Below are 17,774 nucleotides of genomic sequence, written 5' to 3'. Positions count from 1 at the left end.
ACTGTTGTTTCGGAAACCAAGAAATTTAAAGCACGGAGATCGTTTCCGGTTGTTCTTTCTTCCTTTTTTTTTTGGGATCTGGGGTATCGGTAAATCGAAATGGAGAAGTGAAGCTGCACCCCCTTCTCTTCAGCGTTGGCTGCGTGTTAGCTTCGTCTCAGGCGGTTTTACAATTCCTAAAATTCTTGCGCGGTCTTCACGAAGAGAAGTAGATTAGTTCGCTTAATCTTAAGATTTCAGGCTGCGTCTTTCAAGCAAGAGCGGCGGTTGATATCTGAGAGAAAAAAAAAGAACTGGCGACTTTATTTCTTCATTGACAGTTTGTTTTTTGTGTTAATTTTAAAAGCATTATGTGCGCGGCATAAATGCGTAATACACTTTAAACAAAGATGTATGAACTAAGTGCTAATTTTCTGTTGCTGTCGACCTATTCGCGTTGCTACCTGGTTTCTTGGTACACAACAGGGGCTACATTTCTTCACGCCACACATAGCGAACTCAAGAAAGTTTCGTGGTTTGAGTTTAAAATAAGGCTTCTGTAGGATAGCTGTAAACAAAATCAATACATTCACTTCAACTCTCTTAGAACAAAGTCTATAGAAGTTCCCACTGACTTTTGTCGCTTAAAATGAAACAATCACACAAACAAAGACAAACAGAAACACATTACCATAAATAGTTCTTGCATCGGAGCTTCGTGAATTGATCTATGCCTCGAATTATTAGTTCAGGTATAATGGGTAATTTTTCTGCGCAACTTGCCTCTTACATTTCTTTTTTTTTTGTGCAGAAACCATGTGGCTAAGCCAGGTCTCTCCGAGAGTGTCATTGTACTATATTGAGCACGCTTGTAACGTATTCAGAAATTGAGAAAGCCAGACCGGCAAACTGGTTCTGCGCGCTTTGTAGGCTTTCAAGCGTTTGTTCCCATATTACAGGTCTAGGATTCTTGGACATCAATTCTGAACATTGTAATATTGTAAAGTACTGTTATGGAAATATTGAAGGCAATGGTGTATTCGTCCGATGCATATCAAAATCGCCCTTTTTCGTGTTCGTCCATCGCTTGCATCCTGTAGGAAAGACTGCCAAAAGAAATGGTTGGGAAACGTTTTTGACGACAGAAAATAACGTTAACAGCAAAAAAAAAAATGCGCCTACCGAGAGGAGATCTGAGGATATATTGTTTTTATAACGAAATCTCACAATATATGAAACTGCCGCTAAAAATTGAGTTTGTCAAAAATTTCCGTGCATGACGGAGTTTAGGGTCTACTGAGCTGGAAACTCCTAAGCTTGTTCGGAGTGCGCTATACGTTTTTAACCTGTAGACAGGTACCCAGGCACAACGCATCTGACATGCTCCTGCGAGCCGGCCGGGTACAGGCTATGCCTAGAGATGTAAAATTTCAAGAAATTTTGAATGGCATGAAAAAAACCCGTTTTTTTCAGGGTTTTTTTCATGAAATATTGGAAATTTTGTAAAATGTGACAAAACCAGATTTATTTGCAACAGCACAACGATCAATAATAATGCTCCGAAGTTCAGCCGAATATGCAGTTATACGCACATAGAACACATTTGTTCGAAAGTTTCCTCAGCTCTAGGTATACTTGGTCGCTTTAGACATATTTTTCCAGTAAGGGTAAAGATGTACTCTACAACGCGTTAGTACTAACTCATATCCAATACTGCAGCTTGGTTTGGGGAACAACAGGGGTAACAAATCTTCAGAGATTGCATTTGCTGCAGAAAAAAGCCGTCCGGTCTATAGCAAATGTGCCATTCCTTTTCCCCACAAGAAATATCTTTATAAAGTATGATATCCTTCCAATCCTCGCGTTATACTTTTACAGGCTTCTATTATGCTATAAATACTCTTCACAACAACGTGATAATCCCTTCACTGTACTTGGACAACTGAGAGAAAATAACAGCTGCCGTAACACTAGATACAAAGAAACTTGGATCACTCCCAGACCAAGAACTTACTCTATGAACCAGTCCTTAAGTTACAACCTTCCCGTCTTGCTAAACAAACTAATCCTTGACAATTTTCATATTACCAGAAATTCAAAACACAATATCCGTGACTACTGCCGAGACAATTTCAATCTGTGAAAGAAGCAGACATGATTTTTTTTTGTCCAAAGTTTGGGACATGTATCCTGTATATTCTAGTTACGTATAACATTTGCTTGATGCTTGTATAACAATTGATGTAAATGATGTGACCCTCGCCTTCCTTCTGTACTGCCACTGTCTCAAGGGGTCGGGACCTTCAGTCAAGCTGTTACCACAGCTTTTAGTCCCGGCTCCTCCTTTGTAAGAACGGAAAATAAACTTGAACTTGAACTTGAACTTGAGATGTCATATTGTGAAACGAATTTCTTCTTCTATAGCACCGAGAAGATAAATAATGATTTGCACTTGAGGCTAATATGGAAATATAAATACCATATTTGTGGAACGAACTTTTTGTTCTATTGCACCGAGAAAGGGAACATGAAAACTGATCTATAAGTCACTCCATATCGGACTGAGAGTCACTGTCGCTGGATGCGGCACTACGCGCAGCAGCATGGATTGAAGCTGTGTCCACAGCTATGTTCGACTGCACATACACAAGCTTTCGAACGCGTTCCCCTGAAAGCCTGTTGTGAATCCTTGTATGGACGTTTCCGAAACATGACCAGTTTCGTTCGCAGCTGGCGGATGATGGTGGTATCTGCAGCAGTCGGCAAGCCAGACGAGTTAGCGTCTGGTTAGTGCAAAGGCCTTGCCACCAGGTAGATGGGGCCACGTGCTTCGCTGAAGACGCCTGTCCTGGTCCAAATTCCTGCGGATGTCCTGTACTCTGCTACGTTGGAAATCAAAAAGCTAGGCCTGTATTTGGCTAAAACCACTTACGTGCACAGCAGCCTATGTTATTCATGCCATGTGTGTAGCGCTGTAGAATTTGCAGCCATTTTGTTCTACTCTAGCCGTGAGTTCAAGTATTAGTGTGTTTTTAAGTCAAGCCTGGATCTTATATGTGACATGGCCTTCAACCCGCGTACTCGCAGCACAAAGGTTTTAAAATCACTATCTGGCACCGGCGATGACGACTGCTCTCCAATCATTCAACGATGCACGCTGTAATGATTTTCAAAGCAAAAACAAAAACCTAGACTAAACGCAAGCAATCATAGAACTTCGAAATTGCATTGTGAAATTTTCTGTTTCTTTCCATTTTTCCTCGTCTGAAAAAACGAAAAAAAAAACGGTTTTTTTTTTCTCCAAAATTGCAGTGTTTTCTTCAGGCTTTCACATCTCTAGCTATGCCATATGCGCAATCTGCGTATATGTTTTGTGATATCCTCTCAAGTAATCATACAGAGTTTACACATTCTCGGTAACGTGGATGATGGTCGCCAGGTACTTTCGTATAGGAATTTCCAGTTATTGATCCTGCGATTCGTGCTTTTGCATCGATTGCATAAACAATTATTCTGAAATTTGATTTACGGATCTTTCACGTGTGGCTTTGCTTCGCAGTCTAGAACTAGAAGGTGCTGGTGCCTTGTCGGGGAGGCTCCTGCTTGGCAAACCCGCATTTGAGGATCTTGCAATCATTAACGGGTGACTTTGAGCTCGAACGCCCACAGCTTGGAGTTTGCACACGGCTTACGCTTGTCCTCGTCCCATTGCTCCTGCCGCAAACGCTTAAGAGTAGCGACGGCCCCTCTTCAGCTGCACCTCTCACCTGGAGGATCAACGGGCCCTCATACAACAGGTCCACCAGGCAGTTCAAGCCAGTGCAGCCCTGGAATGAGGACCCCACCCGTAAGCTCGCACAACTCCCCTTAACTTTAATCAAGTTCTTCCTCATTCTCCACCTCCTCCTTCTTGCGAGCCCTAGCCTCACATTCATACGCCGAGTCCTCCGCCTAAGTTTCTGCGCGGCTCTGTTACTCTGTGCGACAGGACGCGTGCTTCACCAGCTTCATCCGCCCATAGCAACTCCGGGAGTGGAAGCGAAATGTCAGCGTGTCCCGGCAATGAAATTTCCCCCCGAAGATGGCATAGCTCTAACTCATCACCCAGTACCTGATGGAAGCAACCTTGAGGCGGGCATAGAGTAGCGTTGAGGCGCCACCAGTCATAGAATATGTCGAGACACCAGCATGTTTCTCTGCATAGTCTGCGCCAAGTTGCCTAAAACAGTGATATACGCTCAACAAATAGACATCGAGTCGGCTTCTGTGTTACCAATAGAACCCTCCACTACGATACCTCTTTCTTCCTCCTTTCACTTCCTCCTTTATCCCTTCCCTTAAAGGCGGAGTTGAGGTGTCCACCGAGATGTGAGACAGTTACTGCACCATTTCCTTACTTCAAGAACTAATTTATTGTCATGGAAGTATAAAGAAAGAAGAGGCATTTGGAATCTCACACTGGGTGGACACCTACACTGTGTCGTGAAGAGATGAGTGAAAGGGGCAGACCATGATGCAGAACGAAGCCCTGAATCAGGCGTGCGTTTCTTGAGCCCAACGCTTTCTCGCCGCGTCCTGCATTCAGGTCGAGTGCAACGATAGTTCGCTCCAGGCAGCAGCGGCCGCGTTTTGATGGAGGCGAAACGTGAAAAAACGCCTGTGTAGTGTGCGATGTCAGTGAAAAAAAAAAGAACACCAGGCGGATAAAATTTAGCCACAGCTCTGCACTATGCAGCCTCTTTCCATAATGTTTTGTTAGTTCCCTCCTTCCTAGTTTCCTTCATGGTGCGGTTTAAGCTTCCATCGAACAGTTGATTTTGAATGCCGCGACTACTAGGCATAGGCAGGGAACCGCCATAATAACTAGCGCCCTTAGAAAAAATGCCGGTGGGTGTGGAAATTTTTAGGGAAGGCATTGCTTTCCAGTCACGCATACAGAAATGCAATCACTTTCCTGGATATCAACTCGTGTCAGGAACGTGTGCCCATCAATATTCAAGAAATTTTTCAAAAGAGAGAGTGATTTATTCATAACTCCTGGCTTGCGTTGTGTACCTATCACCCATTGGTGCAAGAGCGAAAAGAAACTAAACATGTATAAGGTCCGTACACCGAAGGATGTGTTCCTAAGCGACTCAAACGTTTATATTCTTGATTATTTGCACTCTTTAAACAGGATTCTAAAAAAAAAAAAACAAGCTATGAAGCAAGTACGTCATCATAAATTAATTTGTTCGCCTAGTAGCAGCTCCTACTGAAAACTCTTCCCAGCAGCTTGCGCTAACACCATTAAACTGGCTATGCGATGTCTGGCTTGAATTTATGCCGCCGCGAAATATGAACTTAACACTGACGTTCCTCAGGCAGCGCTTCGTCTATGCCGGTCCGAAACAAAAGCGCGTAAGAGGGGCTGAATGAAGTTGAAGACAAATACTCCCGCTCCAATGCGAAATACCTCAGTGCCTTACCTCAGTTGCTGTAATTAGCCGGCTACAGCAATACTCTGGGATGTGAAGCACACCGAAGAAAGGGCTGTGGTATAATTTCGACCATGCGGGCCTTTTTAACATACCTGACAATCTCATGACACAGCGTTTTTTCCTTTTGTCCCAGCCAAAACGGCACTGCCAAAGTGATTAGCTGCCTTGGTACTAAAGTGGCAGTAGTCGTAAATTCACAACAGCGCTCGTGGGCCCGATGTGATTATGTGTTAGTATTCGCAGACCCTGTAGCAGTATGGTAAAGAAAGCGGTGTCTGTCGGAAAACACCTAGAGGGCTAATCTGCAAAAACGTCGTCAATGTTAAGTTCATGGGGTTCTGCTTGTCTTTTTTTGTTCGATTTGGATAAGAAATAGCAAAGTCGTGCATAGAGTGCATGTTCATTTTTACCCGGTTACAGCCTTTTTCTTCGCTCTTCTTTCTCCCTGCACTCTCAGTAGGAATATCTGCCACTGGGAGTCAGCAGTAACAGGCATTGTATCCTCGCGGTTATCAAAAAAGGTTAACAGTGACATGTCCATCAATTTCACGACAGGCATAAGCCCCCTCCCGCGTACGTCTGCCATTTTGCTAAAGCAACCTGCGCTGAGAACGCCAGCCGAAGACTTCAGTGTGGACCTATGAAGATTACTGAGGTGACCTGCGCTTTAGTAGAGTTTTCAGCTCGGTGACATCTGAATATACATATATTTTTTTCCTGTAACATATTACCGATACATGTATACATTTTATAGTGCACATATGTACAGTCTTTGACTAAAGTAACCAGGAAACAGAGTTTGCTTCTCAGCTGTATTGTAGAGACCTCACGGCACTCCTAATGACCAAAAGGTCTTGAAAGATGATGACAAGGGCGCTCATTACCTTACACAGATAGAGAGCTCGCGGGATGCCAGAAGTAGAGCCCGTATACGTGCTCCGCCACACGACAAAGAAATAATGCCCTTAACAAAGCTGCCTTTGGCAAATACAGAACTTGTACAGGCATGCACAGTGTATACGAATGTTTAGTAATATAAGCAAAAATTATCACAGGGGAGTTGCGAGCTTGTAGCACGAACGATCCAGTCTTAGCTGCCTTTTGGTGGCGAAGGAATCAAGACATAATAGTGTTGTTTTGTTATAATGGATGCTCTTACCAATAGGCGACAGCAACGGCAGCCTAGTGGTAAGAACATATGCCTCGTATGAGGGATGAGTTGGAAATGCATTTTTACCGTTGGGTGCCGTGCGGTGGGCTTGGGGATTACGCCTCCATGGCTCAAGACTCAGGAAAGAGCTAATAATAGCTAAGGTTGTAAAGTTTTACGAGCGACGCGTGCAAGTTCTGCACAGCATTGAGTAGGTATAGAACACGCTGAAATGTGATGCAGTTGATGCGATCGTTTTTCTTTCGACTTGGCTCAAAATTTCCTACATTTTCATGCCTTCGTGCCGGCGGCTGTTAGTGGTCAAACGATCACTATGCGTACATTTTTGATTTGACAGTAGTTCTGCTCTAGGCTCATTTTAGTACTACACAGACTGGTTTTCTAAATTGACTACATGAACGAGGTAAGCCGATTCCTGCAGCGGACAATATAAGTTATCAATCGAGTTGAGAACATAGGCAGTGATTTTAGCTTGTGATAAGTTTTTACAGAGCTGCAAGTTTGGTCTAACGCTCAGGAAACAAAGATGGAAGATACCATTCTGTAATCAACAACCTCGAGTCAGCTTTGAAGATGGACCTGAAGTTATGCAGTACTATGCAGAAGAGCATAAGCAAAATTCAGCAGGTAATGCTGCACACAGACGGGTTTTTAGCAAGGAAATTGTGAAAAAAACCTGCATTTCCTGGCTAGCTATAGGCTCTACCCCGCATTGAGGGGTGCATTACGCAAATCACGCAAGTTCAAAGCACACCCTTCAATTTTCGGTTGCAAGCTTAGATTTCCCAGCAATCAGGTGTTGGTTGTAATTTTCGTTTTTCGAAATATGTGTAGGTCCATGTAACTACATTTCCGTCTTTCGGAATATATGTCGGTCCCTGTAACTACCGTAAACAGTTGAAAACTAGCGGAATTTTTACTTTCCTATATCCTTGTTAACTGTCTCGTTATTGCAGATCTATATATTGTTGAGAAACAATTGCATGATTCCTAATGATTGACAAGACCGTAAAAAGAAGATTACAAGACCTTCATTCCTCCTTGCAAGCGTGAGATTTCTTCCGTGAGCAACCCCGGCATTCTTGCTATCTTCTCTTCCTCTAAAGCTCTGCACCGAGTGAGGGCTACAGATTACATCAGCCAGCCAGGTGCCGAATATGCAAAGCTATTAGCCCGCTAGAACTCTACTGATTGGCTGGTGTCCTGGTAATCTTATCTTTGGCGCTTGATATGAGGCACAGCGCTGTAAATGACCAGCAATGAAACTCCTAATCTTGCGAATTGCTTTTTCTCACCTACTGGATAAGTGACGCCAAGAATAGCTTCCACAGTGCTGCACAGTTTCTGTGCGACAAAGTGCAGACGATAGATCTACGGGGATCGTAACAAATTTGGTAACCTGGAGTGGTTTATAGAAAACTGTATGTGAACCAAACGATAAGCAGTGTATCATACCCTTTAATTTTCTGAAGTCCGACTGATTTTTTTTTTCCTTCCTTTTGGTGATCCATGCAGTTAGCTTGTCACTTTGCTTATAGGGCCAAGATTTTATAGGAAACATAAGAACATGGTTTCTAATGACGCCTTCCAAAGCGCAACCAACTTCATAATATAGTGTGGGCAGGAACTAAATAAAAGAACAAATTCGATAAAAGTTCTAACTTCGAAGAGACGTAAGATTACCAGAATAAATATCTGGCCTACCATACCTTCAGTTGCCGGCGCCAACTCCAGCGTTCAAGGTACCCGCAGAGATGCACTGTGGCCGAAACTATCCATCCCACGCAGCGACACAGTTCAGTTTCCTGGCAACAAAGCACTCACTTCCGAACGTTGAAAGCGACCAAACGTGCGAAGCAATCTTTATCCAAGTTTGCAAGCGAGCGTCAAGCCGTCACGCCAGCATCCGATCGCTTTTCTTTCTCCACTCTCGCGAGGGCAAAGGAGCCGGTCAGACTTTCGCTCACGCACGAATACACTTCCGAGAAGCGAGGAACGTTTCTTGGTTTTCGAAAGTAGAAGCAGTAGAGAAATGCACAAATACGGCGCGTATAGATGGAGGCGGAAGCACCGGAGACTCACGGTTTCGTTTCACTCCAGGGCCGAGGCAAAGCGGCGGACGCTTCTGACCAGAGCAGACATTAAAAATACTGGCGAAGTCACAACTTGGAAGAATTGTCCTTCACCACACAGGCCGTCAGAAGGAGAACCGCTGAGGCATTCTCGGGCCGAGAACACAGCGTGCAGAAAAAAGCGGTGGTTTCCCTAAGCAACGAAAAGGCGCTGTGGAGCAGCCGCGTTCTCTCGCACGTGGGGCGCGAGCGGCGGCAGCGGCGGTGAGACGTCGCGAGCAGAGCTCCGGCCGGAGCGCTCGTGCGGACTCGGGCGCGAGGTGCGCTGGCGCGGCGGCGGTGCGCGCTCTTTACGGGAGCTGGCGTCCCGCGTGGCGGCGCGCTGGGGACTCGAGCGCGAACAGCATCGAGCGGCGGCCACGCGTGGAGGCGTGCAGCGCTGTTTCCGTAGCGCCGTGTCGCTCCGACGGGAGACGCCACGCGGGACCCGCGGGAGAAGGTGGAGAGGAGGATTTTGAAGGGCAAGAGGGAGGGAGGATAGAAGGGATGCGGGGGAAGTGTCTGCGACCTCTCGCTTTCGTTTCCCCGATTCCAAGTTCTTTGATGCTTCATTTTTCCATGCGTCTTGCTTCGGAAAACGCTGGCGCGAGATCGCCTGGCGCTGAATTCGCGTCTTTGTCGCGCGCGCTACGCCGCCTTCGGCACGTACGAAAGTGTCCTAGGAATGCAGTGAGCTTCGCGCAGGCTCTAAAGGTCTGAAAGCTGGACAGAAGGAGAAGTTCGGAAGCTCCCGTAGACACAGATTCTCTATCTGCCTCCAAGACATGCCATGGCTTCGCAGCGTGAGTGTGTACAGTAGAACGTATTTGATCAGTCTTTCTTGAACAACGGGCGTCCACGTCATGGAATCTCCACCACCCCACGATAACGAAGGTCTAACCAATCAAGCAGATTTGTTCTCGTAATTCGCTCTCTCACGATTACAGCTGCTTGTATCGGACACCTCTTTTCACTAGTATAATCACCAGCCCGACACGTGCACTTCAGGACAAACACACCATCCACTGACACAGTGATTTCTGTCAGGGCTCAGTCCCAATTGCATTATTCGATCCGATTTCCCAAATAGCATTTCCCAACCTGTTCGTTTTAACTCCCTCCGATATATAGTCTAGCCACACTTAATATGTGTGGTTCTTCCTGAACATGGAGATCAGAGCGCCACGCACGACGAGCGTTTTCCGAGTAAAACTCATTTGACACGTTACCTGGAATTACTGATCTAGACAAAGGTGCAATGACACCATCATGAGGATCATTGTTGTCGCAGGTACGCAAGGCTCTACTTATAATAGTACTAATTGTTTTCATCATCGATGAAGGAGAGTGTGGGTAAAACCAGCTTGAGCAAAAAACGACTTGCCTCAACTCCGAAACCTTAGCTCCGAAGCAGCAACAATACGCAGGGAAATCACAACGCTTCTCATTCGCATGAAATGTCCACAACAGCAGGACGTCAGCTGCTAACGCACTCTGCCATTTAGCTCCGAAAAAATTATTAGTGTAGGCGCTCGGCTCCTGACCCAAAAGACGCGGTTCGATCTCGTCCGCGGTGGTCGAATTTGAGTAGAGGCGAAAGTCTAGAGGCCCGTGCACTGTGCGATATCAGTGCACGCTAAAAATCTCGATGTGGTCGAAATTTCCGGAGCCCTTCACTGCGGCGTCCCTCATAGCCTGAGTCGCTTTGGGACGTTAAACCCCCATGAACAAAACCAAACCAACCCAATGATTAGTGAAATACTCGCAAACTATTTGTACCGGAGTTTACAGTAAATCAATACCTGGTTCCTAAAAGGAATTTAGAACAACTTCCACTGAGTACGATATTTTTTCTGAGAAGTAATTAGGTCGCGGAGTGATCATCTTACAATTTTTCATGCTGTCAGCTGTGTAAAAATGCGTGTTTTATTTTTCGAACTGGAGTTTAAACTACCCGCATATCATCTAGACCGAACAACGTTCCTAAACCGCGCATTGCTGTTTTTGGCGGAGAGAAGTTGCCTTCAAAATTAACCACAAAATTAGCATGCTTGATTTCTTTAATTTCTTTTCAAAGCGCGAAGAGTATTCAGTCCCAAGAAAAAAAAAAAAAAAGAGGCCGGCGCCGCTTTTCATACGCATGCGCGCACAGAAACCGCGCACCTTTTTCCTCATTTTTTTCTATCCTGCACTACTTTCCTGTCAAACAGTTTGAGGCGTATGTGTGTGTGTGTGTGTGCAGTAAAAAAAGAAACCATGAAAGCAGGTTAAACCAGAACGCTGCAGAGAAAAAAGAAACAAATGCAGGGCAGTTGTAAGAGGATTAGTTTTGCTTTGCACGTGTGAATTCTTCTTAGTCAGAAATAAAGTAAGGCTTTACTCTATTTCCTATTGGCTTCATACTAGTAGAGAGAAGGGGGAAAACAGGTAAAATAAGCAGAGCAGCATATCCTATCCCTTTACGCTTCGGTAAAATGAAGCAAACAAAATAAATTAAGTGCATCAGTTTAGAAAACGAACACGAATTATGCTATCTGGTTTTGTCGACTGTCGATATTCGATGAAGAGCCCTTTTGTTTACTCTACGGATAAAAGCTGCGCACAAGCTCACACCACATTTTTGCCCTGAACGGCCATTCACTTTGCTTACTTTCGCCAGACATGAGTTTTTTTTAGGTTGATTTCTTTACAGACCTTTTCAGGGTTTAGTGTCACACAGCTGCTTGTATTGCGAAAGCGTCCTGTTTTAAATCAATGTGGGCTTTCAGAACTGCTAAGAAGAGAAGAATAGTAAAGCGTTTAATACGAAGAAACACGAGAAAATGGTGTAATGAGAACGCAAAAAATGACGAAATTAGAACATAAAATATGCAAACGAAGGTAAAAAGAAGACGGGCTGTACTGTCTGTTAGGTCTGCCTGGAGGTTACTGGGGCCGTCGCAACGTAGTCAAACAAAAAACGAAACTTCGTCGAAGCGCCAATTATTTATTCAAAGCATATAAAATGGTTTATTTTGCGTACCCAAAATGACATCAACGCGACCCACGAGGACAGACAGGCATGAACTGTGCCGTACCAAACACGCATGCCATCCTAAATATCACGCTATTGCACTCAGACACCAGAGAAGAGCTCCGAAATGTGAATCAATCAATCAATCAATCAATCAATCAATCAATCAATCAATCAATCAATCAATCAATCAATCAATCAATCAATCAATCAATCAATCAATCAATCAATCAATCAATCAATCAATCAATCAATCAATCAATTATTAATTAATTAATTAATTAATTAATCAAAATCACGTTGTCTGACGTGAAATAGAAGCATCAAAGAAAGCTGCAAGGAATGTCGATGACAACCTGCCAAGGGCGGCGATATTGTGCCCCTAAGAGTGGAACGAGCACCCCGCATCGCCGACCGCGACGTCAGTGCGCCTTGGTGAAATATTTAGACGCTCTCTGGGATCAGGTAAGGAAAGAGGTGGGATCGTGAGGAAGTGCCCGACGTCTGCGGCGCAAGTAGGCGCTGCGTATTTAGTGGATCGAAAACTCGTTACGCGCCCAATTGCCTCGGCGAGTGCTGACCGGAGAGAACGCGGCACACCCTCGCCCGAAACGGAATAAATACGGAGAACGGAGAAAAGTGCACGCTGTTGATTACAAACAAGCATCGTCTGGGTAGTTGAGCGACTGGTTACATTACAGCTCGGGCGTGCGGGGCAGTGTGTTCGTGGAAGCTTCTAAGAAAAGTCCCCTCAGTTAAACTTGATAGGACGTAGTTGCTCTTCCACTACGGTCTTCCATAGCGGAGCACAGCAAAAGAGGAAAGGAACGGGTTCACGGGACAAGCGATAGCAGACCTTTACAGTTGGAAGTTTCCCTCAAAGACAGTTATCAGCTTGCACTTTACACTACTTGGTTCAGGCTTAGGTGACCGGAACTGAAGCAACGCAGGCTCAATACAACGACCAAGCTATAATAATCAGAACGCTGCTGACAAAGGCTATCCCTAGGGGCTCTTTCGAGACGGTGGGAAAGTTTTACTGACGACCTTTTTGCGCATTTTTGTTAACTCTTTGCTTTGATTGCTCCAAAGCCTCCAGTGCAACCTCCTCGTGCTGCCTTAGACGTTAAAGGGACACTGAGACTACAGTGTAAAATTTTTGTTAGCAAAATGCAGTAGTTGGTCATTTCCTACTTTTGTCGTCGCTTGTCCGTCAGCAAAGTATGCGTTTATTGCTGAGTGGGTTGTATTTCTTTTGAAAAAGTGTTTTTCGCTGCTGTGACTCAAGCTCGGGGCTCTCTCGTCATGCAGTCATCGTAAACTGACATAAACGCGGGCTCCGCGATTGCTGGCGGTGAGCGGTGCGGTCTAGCAAGGGCCGTAATCAAAGCTATCGCCGGCCTAGCCGTCGTTTCGTTTGTCCGAGCCTTACTATGAATCCCGTTCTCGATTTTGATAAAGAAATTTTCGCGAAGAACTCCGGCCTGCGCATCAGCGACGTGAGCCTCACAGAGTCTGCGATGCTTTTGAAGGTTTAGGCGGCTAGACTAGCTGGATGCTGAAGAATATCTGAGCCCCGATGAGTCGGCAGTGTCGGCAGCAAATGAAGCTATCCGCGTGGCTGCTATCATCTCCCAGCCACCGTCACGACTTATGAGCAGATTCTGATGAGTGAACTGATGAGAACATTCATTTTTAAATTCTGCAATCATAGTTGTCGTAGAGCTGGCTATGTACAGCCTAGCGTCCATGACACGGCCAGGTCGAGCAGTGTGTTTGCTAGCATTGACGCCCGTGAAACGTTAGGAAGACAGAGGTGTTTTTATTTTCCTCTGCTTCCTCCAAAGCGAGAACGCAAAGTACGGGAAAGCAACGCTTAAAATCTGGTAGGAGCTAGCGCTTACCGTTAAGAGGTGCCGTCTAATTACCAGCAGTGATAATAAAGTTTAAAGAACGTCTATTTCTATTACGTCTGTGATGGGTTAGCGTAGCGCCACTTGGCACCTGAGCGCGGTGAACTTCCGGTCTGGTGAGTTCACTTCCGGTGTAGTTGGCACCATTCCGGCTACCGGACACCTAAACTTCGCCGTAACGGGAAGGGAGGAAGATGAGAGTGAACGAATGCACCGTATTCAATAGACGCGCCTTTGTTCATTCCAAACCATCTAGCTGGCATGGCGGAGTGGTCAGCATGCAAATCTCGCACTCCGGAGACTGGGGTTCGATTCCCGAACTCGACCAATTTCCTACTCGGTTTTATTTATTTACCTGGCGTGAATAGAAAGGTTAATAAGGCTAATTGGGCAATTAAGCAATTAACTAAACTCAGTCCCACTTGGAGCCTCACTATACGATCCCTTTAATTGGTTACATGGTTACTAGCCAAAGTACAATTGGCCCAGTTTGAAATTCGCGCACTTTGACGTCACGACCGTTTCGACCAATTGAAAAGCGCGACATTTCTGTCGACAGCTCCTGCTTACAACGATAAGGCATTAAAGGCTTCCGCCTTGAAAATATCATGATTAAGACGAATACACGCGAAAAGAAACCTAGCTGATGAGTCGCATCGTCGGAGTGCTTGAGTTTTGGCGTTCGTCACATTACTTGAGGTCATTATTATGTTGCCGGAAGAGGTAGAATACCCACAAAGCTGCTGTCGTCGCGATCCAGTGAGGGCTGCTGTGCACTTATTGTCGATACTACGGACGCAGTCACGTGTATGGATAGGTTTTCGGAGGTTCCAGGGAACAGCAAAACACTCATTCAAGGATGTATTGAACCATCAACACGACGATGCGGAGAGCACACGTGCCCATAGAGTACTAACCTCTGTTTCGCTTTTCGCAGTGGTCTAGCGGCACGTGGGGCTTTGGCAGAGCGAGTGACAGAGAGATAAAAATGTGCTTTTAGGTGGATTGGCAACGCAAGTCACGTCGTATGGGTGCCACCTATTCGAAGCAGGCAGCAAATGCAGGCGTCGCGATAAGTAACATGCCAAGGAGAAGTGGAAAGCTCTTTGATCTTGGCAACTGTCACACTGGCTGAAACTTTGCAGACACCGTTGCGAGCCTCTATCTATACTCAAATTCGCAGACTGGGTAGCTCAGAGCGTAAGTTTGAATATGTCTCCGCAAAGACGGACGAACGACGCTATTGAAAAGGTGAAAGGTGCAGCATGTTGCTTTTACAAGCGTTTCTGCAGATCTTGAAGGCAGAGAGCAAGCATCGACCTACCGTGCGTGCATACACGGGCGTCCATGAAGGCAGAAATTTGCATGATAGAAGAACACAATTTCAAACGTTAGAACGAGAGAGCCAGCTGCTGCTGAAACGCACTAAAGCCCCAACGAGCCGCCGACAAGGGTGAATAATACAAAATGATCAACAACGCCAACCAAAAATTCTAGACTTCTGGCACACATATATACACGATATGTTCTTGACAACGCCTACTCAAGAGCCAAAGTGGATAACATTATCACTGACTGTCGCTTCAGTGCGGGATCGTTCGCTTATTTCCGATTACTATATGTCAAAGCCTACGCCAATGATGGGGCCGTTTGCCACGGGAAAAGTTCAACTGCAACTCTTGTATTTAAAAAAAAAAAAGGTGTCAAGCGTCATATCGAGAAAGGTGAATACTCAGGTATGCTCTATACACCTCGCCAGAAGAATTTGTTGGGGCAGTACAACACTTATTATGCCGTGTACGAACAGCTGATATAAACAGAATTAGGGTGCAGCGACGGATTTCATAACTTCGGTCGATGATCACTGTAAATCAGAGAAGCGGTTTACATTGGCGCGCAACTAATCAGCAATCAGTGATTACAATGGTGCAAATCATGATGTCCTTGTCTATTACCCTTTTTGCAAGAACAGAGAAAGTAAGCCTGCTGCAATGAAGTTTGTTGGACGCCAAGGAGCGGAAATGGCGCCTCCCTAATGTAACCGCTGAGTGCTTTGCCATTGCTCGCATTGGTGTGATGTTCTTGATTTCCTTCAGACATAGACAGCGTTTATACATCGCCAAACAGGGTCGTTCACTGCTGCGTAGAGGAAAGGCGTGGCTCCTATCACCAGAAAAAAAATGACTGCCTGTCAGCAACGCCTCTTAAGCGTGGTAAGTCTCTATGGAACATATGTGTTCCATGCAGTGTTCTATGCAGTAATGTTAACAGTTGTGTTTATGCCTTCTGTGACAATGGGCAAAGACGAGTGAACAACTCAACTTGACCTAAGTAGGAAACTTTGATAAGTGCGCAAAATCTGCACAGGTGTATATAAGAGGGCCAACACGCGGTGTTTAATGGCAAATGTTACCATTATACTGCATGACTTTTGAATTGCTGCACATGGTTTATCAAGTGGTGTCAAGCTATTCAATTTCATTGCACTGCTGCGCATGATATCAGCAGGGCGCATTAATCAATACTAAAGGGAGAGTGGTTTTGGTTTTGTGAAGGTTTAACGTCCGAAAGCGACTCAGGCTATGAGGAACGCCGTAGCGAAAGACTCCGGAAATTTCGACCACCTGGGGTTCTTTAACGCGCTGTGACATCGCACAGTACACGGGCCTCTAGAATTTCGCCTCCATCGAAATTCGAGCGCCGCGGCCGGGATTGATCCCGCGTCTTTCGGGTCAGCAGCCGAGGACCATAAGCACTGAGCCACCGCTGCATCCTTAATAAAGGTAGAGCTATGAAATTATTCACATGCCACAGCTAGAGTTGCACTGCAAATAGATCATCTTACCTCTGAGGACTGTTTCTTCTCCTAGAGCGACTTCACCCTTTGAGTGAAAGCACGAAGGCGGCTCCTGCTGGCTTGCTGACAGGGCGTGTCATTTCCTGCGGCACGAAAAAACACGAAATGATCAGAAACTGCTAGCCAATACAAATCACAGCTGATAAATAACTTTGATTATATCTAAGCAATGATATACTCGCATTAATAGCAATAGGCACAATCCTGAAGATAAACTCAAAACATGCAGGACTGAACAATTGTCTCAACCATTTATTTGCACTTGGCCAGTCCAGCGCCAACAGCTGTCACTCTCTCCCCGCAGTTTTCCAAATAAAGCTGGCCGCCTGACTCTTCGCTGCACCGTGCCAAAATTTTCCTTCTCTTTGAATGTAGTTCAGTTGAGAGTTGAGATGGTGTAAGCTACAGCTGGGGTTAGCCTTGCGGTTTCTACCGGCAATTGCTCCATCGTTCTTTGAATCTACTCCGCTTTGCCCAGTTTGTTTTGAGTTATGATATTTGTGTTATGCAGGGATTTTCACGTAACCTAACCTAACGATTAACAAAAAAAAGCTGGAAACCGCAGGGGGGAGGGGGGGGGGGGGCGTAAGCCGACGACACGTTGTTTGCCGTCAAGTGTGCCACGTAGTATTTTTATATTGCGCCAAATTAGCTAAAACAGTAAGAAAAATTATGCAACATTTTTAATATGAACTTTAGGACCGAATGCGTTTCGTTAGTTCCAGAGGGAGTTAACAAACAACCGATTCATTATTTCTACTAACGTACTAACTGCGCGGACCTCTTTTCCGACATCTAAAGGAAGCCAGCCAAGTATGTAATAAATGTCGCTTGACTGCGCTCGAGCGCTACAACACTGCAGCGCTCCCAACCGCGCTTTGAACGAATGAAATGCGTGCGCTGACCGTGCCTGAGTGAGCGGCCGCCGCTCAATTCGATGGGCTGCACAATAGTACGCACAAATAAAGAAAACGGAGGCTGATTTGAACTGCGCGTATTCACTCTTTTCTCTTCCCTTTTTGTTTTGTGTGTGTGTGGTTGCACAATAAATGCTGATTCTGAATTGGCTGTCGGTGGTTTTCCTATCGCTTATCGGAGATCATGACGCGCTCATCCCGTTTTCCGAGAAAATATGTTGATGCATTTTCACTACAATGCTGAGCAGTGTGGGCCGCGGAATCCGAGACGGTGCAAGCGCGCATGCTTCGTTCATTTGAGGCGCGTTTGGCAACGCTACAATGCGTTAGCGC

At 45.5% G+C, this 17,774-nt stretch overlaps 1 protein-coding gene across 3 annotated transcripts in view; it reads right to left on the bottom strand.

The window, feature by feature from the left end:
- Positions 1 to 16,612, bottom strand: part of LOC149340280 (thrombospondin type-1 domain-containing protein 7A-like) — a 360,309-nt gene extending 343,697 nt beyond the window's left edge. Inside the window, exon 1 of one of the 3 annotated variants that reach the window (XM_089549023.1) lies at positions 16,513 to 16,612. The gene's annotated coding sequence lies outside the window, so the exon portion shown is untranslated. Of the gene's footprint in view, positions 1 to 8,334; positions 9,019 to 16,512 lie in introns of those variants that run through there. The other 2 variants (XM_089549024.1, XM_089549025.1) reach the window with 2 other exon arrangements.
- Between the last annotated feature and the right edge of the window lie 1,162 nt (positions 16,613 to 17,774).

Source organism: Amblyomma mixtum, chromosome 6, assembly GCF_055824585.1.
Source record: "Amblyomma mixtum isolate Tamu chromosome 6, ASM5582458v1, whole genome shotgun sequence".
NCBI classification, from domain to species: Eukaryota; Metazoa; Arthropoda; class Arachnida; order Ixodida; family Ixodidae; genus Amblyomma; species Amblyomma mixtum.
Note: the sequence above shows the minus strand (reverse complement) of the source record. Positions and strands in the feature narration are given on the sequence as shown.